We start from the raw sequence: 6,000 nt of genomic DNA on the forward strand, positions 1-6,000 counted from the left end.
AAATACACACATTTACACAGTATATACACATATATACACGTATATACAGTCGATGCATACATACACATATACACACATTTACACAGTATATACACGTATATACAGTCGATGCATACATACACATATACACACATTTACACAGTATATACACGTATATACAGTCGATGCATACATACACATATACACACATTTACACAGTATATACACGTATATACAGTCGATGCATACATACACATATACACACATTTACACAGTATATACACGTATATACAGTCGATGCATACATACACATATACACACATTTACACAGTATATACACGTATATACAGTCGATGCATACATACACACATTTACACAGTATATACCCGTATATACAATCGATGCATACATAGACACATTTACACAGTATAGACACGTATATACAGTCAATGCATGCATACACATTTACACACATTTAAACAGTATATACCCGTATATACAGTCGATGCATACATACACACATTTACACAGTATATACCCGTATATACAGTCGATGCATACATACACATACACACATTTACACAGTATATACACGTATATACAGTCGATGCATACATACACATATACACACATTTACACAGTATATACACGTATATACAGTCGATGCATACATACACATATACACACATTTACACAGTATATACACGTATATACAGTAGATGCATATATACACAGTATATACACATATATATAGTAGATGCATATATACACAGTATATACACATATATTCAGTAGATGCATATATACACATAATATACATCATATATACAGTAAATGCATATATACACATAATATACATCATATATACACACAAATACATATTTATATACTTACCTTTAAGGGTTACTGGCCACGGCGTCAGGCGGGTGTTCGAGCCGGTGGGGGGTCTTGCAGGTGCTTGTTCGGCCGGGGGGGGGGGGGGTGCATTTTTCAGACGGGGGAAGCTGGGGAGGGCGGGTGCTCTTTCGGGCGAGGGGCGGCAGGGTTGCTTGTTCGGCGGAGGTGGGGCGGCAGTGTTCGCGCAGGTGCCTTTTCCAGCCAGGGGGGGGGGTGGGGGGGTGGTCGGACGGAGAGAATTGCGGAGGGCTGGTGCTTTTTCCAGCGGGGGGGGGGGGATTTTGTGACGGAGGGAGTTGCGGAGGGCGCTTTTTGGGCGGGGGTCGGCGGGAGTACTAGCATTGTAGCGCAGGTGGATGGGCAGGCGTGTTGGCGGTCGACTGTGCAGTGGGCGTGCAGCTCGGCCTTGCAGGGGGATGGACGGGGGGCGGTAGGCTCGGACATGGAGGCGGGTGGGGAGGAGGTGACCTATGCTCTGGAGGCGGGCAGTTGGAAGTCACCTGTGGCGGGGGGCAGCCGGGCTTCAGGGAGGTGGCGGCACAGGAGTTGAGCCGCGGGGGTGCAAACTGGTGGGGGCCCCCTGGGGGGGCAAGATGGTGGGGGCCCCGGGGCTAGAGCCCCGTGAGCTCCGCCTATAATCCGGCCCTGCTCATCCTCATAGACTGTAAGCTCTTGTGTCACCCCTCATCCTCATAGACTGTAAGCTCTTGTGTCACCCCCTCATCCTCATAGTCTGTAAGCTCTTGCGTCACCCCCACATCCTCATAGACTGTAAGCTCTTGTGTCGCCCCCTCATCCTCATAGACTGTAAGCTCTTGTGAGCAGGGCCCTCACTCCTATTGTTCCATATGACTGTGTTTTCTGTAATGTAATATTATATTTCTATATGTCCCCTATGATTTGTAAAGCGCTATGGAATTTGATGGCACTATATAAATAAAGATTACTATTATTACCTCCACTAGATTAACCTGTTCACACTCCACGTCTGATATATCAGGCACTGAGAGCAGTGACTCACCAGCCGACGCCCCTTTGTTGACATAACAGGACCGATCTAAACTAGAGTCGGGTTAGAACTAGAGTTCTGTATGCGCTGGTGTTCCAGCTGCACGTCACTTCCACTGAAACATGACGGTGGTCTTTCTCAGTGACTAAATATTTTGCCCTATGGGGATAGTAGAGTTATTATTCTATTATTCTATCTGATTGGTCCTGTGATGTTGATCGTTGCCATTGGCCAGTCAATACAGACTGGCCAATGACAGCGATCGGTGACGCTGGGAGGCAGATCTTACTATCCCCTTGCTCACCAACATCGCCATTTTGTGTTTGGTGCTGTTGGAGAGAGTTGTGCGAGTGATTTGTCCCTTTACTGTATCCTAAAACACACAATTACCCCCCCCCCCCCTTATTGTCCGTTTTCCCTATCCCCCACAACAACACTTTTAAGTGTGATCTGTTAGGAGTAGTAGTAGTAGTAGCGTGGAGGAGTACTTTAAGCATGGAGGAGTAGTCGTTCTGTGGAGGAGTTGTTCTGTGGAGGAGGAGGAGTAGCATGGAGGAGTAGTAGTAGTGTGGAGAAGGACTAGTAGCGTGGAGTAGTATGCGTTCTGTGGAGGATTAGGCATCTTGTGGAGGAGTAGTAGTAGCGTGGTGAAGTAGGTGTTCTCTGGAGGAGTAGGTGTTCTGTGGAGGAGTAGATGTTCTGTGGAGGAGTAGGTGTTCTGTGGAGGAGCAGGCGTTCTGTGGAGGAGCAGGCGTTCTGTGGAGGAGCAGGCGTTCTGTGGAGGAGTAGGCGTTCTGTGGAGGAGCAGGCGTGCGGTGGAGGAGTAGCGTTTTGTGGAGGAGTAGGAGCCCTGTGGAGGAGTAGGAATTCTCTGGAGGAGTAGGTGTTCTGTGGAGGAGTAGCGTTTTGTGGAGGAGTAGGAGTCCTGTGGAGGAGTAGGAATTCTGTGGAGGAGTAGGCGTTCTGTGGTGGAGCAGGCGTTCTGTGGAGGAGTAGTTGTTCTGTGGAGGAGTAGTTGTTCTGTGGAGGAGTAGTTGTTCTGTGGAGGAGTAGCGTTTTGTGGAGGAGTAGGAGTCCTGTGGAGGAGTAGGCATTCTGTGGAGGAGTAGCGTTTTGTGGAGGAGTAGGAGTCCTGTGGAGGAGTAGGCATTCTGTGGAGGAGTAGGCGTTTTGTGGAGGAGTAGGCATTCTCTGGAGGAGTAGTTGTTCTGTCGAGGAGTAGAAGTAGCATGGAGGAGTAGTAGTAGCGTGGAGGAGTAGGTGTTCTGTGGAGGAGTGGGTGTTGTTCTGTGGAGGTCAGGCATTATTCTGTGTAGGTTGTGTACTATCCTGCCTATCATGTCACAGAAGACATACACTGACTTGGAGGAATATAATTATATGACCTCCAATACAGAGTCTGCTAGTGGACACGAGTGTCCGTTTTATTTGTCCACCTCATCCTCCCAAAGCGACTCTAAGGAACCCCTGGGAAGGCGTTTTCGGAGTAGCGCTAAAGTGCTTTGGGCTTCTGGTGAAGTGCCTGGGACTTCTGACCCCACATGGGTGACCCCCCAGTAACTATGCCACTCAGGTCCCTGATTTAACGGCCAGTCCTGGGATACGCAGAGACATAGCAGGGCTCATACCAGTGGCCTTTTTTAAGTTCTTTTTTAGTGAGGACCCAATTGGTCTGATTGTATCCCAGACCATTCTCTACGCTGCACAGCAGATTGCCCAAAATCCCACTTCTTTTTATGCACAACCCCACAGGTGGACCCCTGTTAGTGCAGCAGAGATTGAGAAATATTGGGGCATAATACTTCTTATGGGACTAGTAAAAAAGCCCACAATCAGGGACTATTGGAGGATAGACATCCTGTACCACACCCCGATGTTCCGCACGGCGATGAGTAGGATGCACTTTGAAGCCATCCTTAAGTTTATGCTTTTTGCCGATAATTCACAGTGCCCACCCAGAGATGACCCCAGATATGATAGATGATATAAGATCCGTCCCATCTGAGTGCCCAATTTATGGAAGTGTATACTCCAGAGAGACACATATCAATAGGCACCATCCATTATGCATCCCCCTTGGGGTCCACCTGTGAGGTTAAAATACTCACTACACCCCTAGATTAATTCATGGAGGGGTGTAGTTCTCAGGGTCAGTTCTCAGGGGTTTCTACTGTACTGATCCCTAAGGGCATCTACAAATGTTTTATGATTACCAAATGACTCCATCCTGTAGATTATTGCCACAAATGGGGTACCTGGAAGAACCTGCATGATGATTTTTTGGGTGTTTGTCTCCAGTGGCATGAATTGGGCAAAATACTTTTGACACTACAAAAATTGCAATGCAAATTTTACTCTACACCATTCAATTTGTATTACATTTGAGCCAGGATCTTAGGGATAGAAATGCTTTACAACCCTAAATAAATTCTTTGAGGGGTGCTCTTTCCTAAAATGGGGTCACTACTTGGGGGTTTCTATTGTACTGGTACCTCAGGGGCACCCAACACCAGTCTAGTGAAAAGGATGCTCCAAAAGCTAAAGTGGCATGGGTTGGGCACAATATATTAGGTACTAAAATTACATTTTTGAGATCAAAATGCAATTTTTACTCTGCACCATTTTCTTTGGATACGTTTTTGTCCACCATAACCCCAGAGAAATACTTTCAGGAGTGTAGTTTCCAAAATGATACAAATCTCTTGAAAATCTGAGAAGTTGCTACTAAAACTTCACACATGCGTAAAAAAAAAAGGAAACATAAAACAATTTCTGGAAATAAAAAAGACCAATGGCAAAAGGTTTCTACCCCAAAAAATTGTGTTCTAACTTTTTGCCTAAAAAAAGAAACTGATCAGCGAAATGATACCACTAACATAAACTTCAAAGTCTCACGAGGAAACAGTCTCAAAATCACATGGATATCTTAAAGTGTTGAAAATTATTACCACAGGAGGAGACACTGCTCAAATAAAAAAGACTGAGCCTTAATGTACAAAAAGGCTGTGTCCTTAAGGGGTTAATGGCTTATCTAGACACTATCCCACCAAACATAACAGTAAGAACATTATAGTTACACTTTAAATAGGTTTGAGGTGCTAAAAAAAAGCAATCTTTTGGATTCCTATACTTAGCACCTTGGACCCTGGAGGACTTACAATAATCCTTATTACATCAAGATCATAATCTGTATCTTTAGTAACTGTTTATGATAATCCTTATAGATGGAAATATAGAATATTTTCCAAGGGCATAACTACAGTGGTAGAAGCCATAGCAACCGCTATGGGTCCCATAGTGTCAGGGGGCCCCATCATCCGACCTGACACACTAAAGAGTGGAGGATGTGCATCATTATATCCATATTATGCTGCACATTGCACTGCATAATATGTATATAACATATATGTGATGTATATATGCTGCATCTGTGATGTGTATATGTTGTATGTGTATACGGTGTATGGCGTCTGCATCAGGGCCGATTCTAGCATATTTGCTGCCTGAGGCGAATATTAAAATGCTGCCCCCCCCCCTCCCCCCGCTGCTCCCTGTTCAGTAAATACTGAAAACTTTACTAACAATTAACAACCCTACAGACAGCTCCCTGACACTGTGTGACTGACTACAGGTTCTGGGAGTCATTAGTGGCATCTAGTACCTTATAGATGACAATCTCTTCCATCAGGAGGACTTTATTCCAGGTTCTCCAATCCATGACGTATCACTGCTGAGGTCACAGCCGGATATCTTCAGCTCCGTGCAGCATCTCCACCCGGCGTCCCTAAAAATACCACAGTCACTTACAGTATAAAGTCTCCTGGATAACAACACTGTGCTCCTAAATAATATATACCCCTCACAACGCAATGGACGTCACTCTCCCCACATATAAAACATCCCTTCACTATAATATATATATATATTCTACTGGAATTATAGCATGCACAGCAGCAATCAATATACAACACCCCCAATTTATTAATACAGACCCCCCAACATTTGGTTTTCACGATGCAAAGTTGTATCCTATTGTATCCTATAACTAAAATATCCCACCCTTTTACATAAGATTTTATATATATTTTAATGCACAGCACCCCCCCCCCTTCCCA

Source organism: Engystomops pustulosus, chromosome 6 (genome assembly GCF_040894005.1).
Source record: "Engystomops pustulosus chromosome 6, aEngPut4.maternal, whole genome shotgun sequence".
NCBI lineage: Eukaryota > Metazoa > Chordata > Amphibia > Anura > Leptodactylidae > Engystomops > Engystomops pustulosus.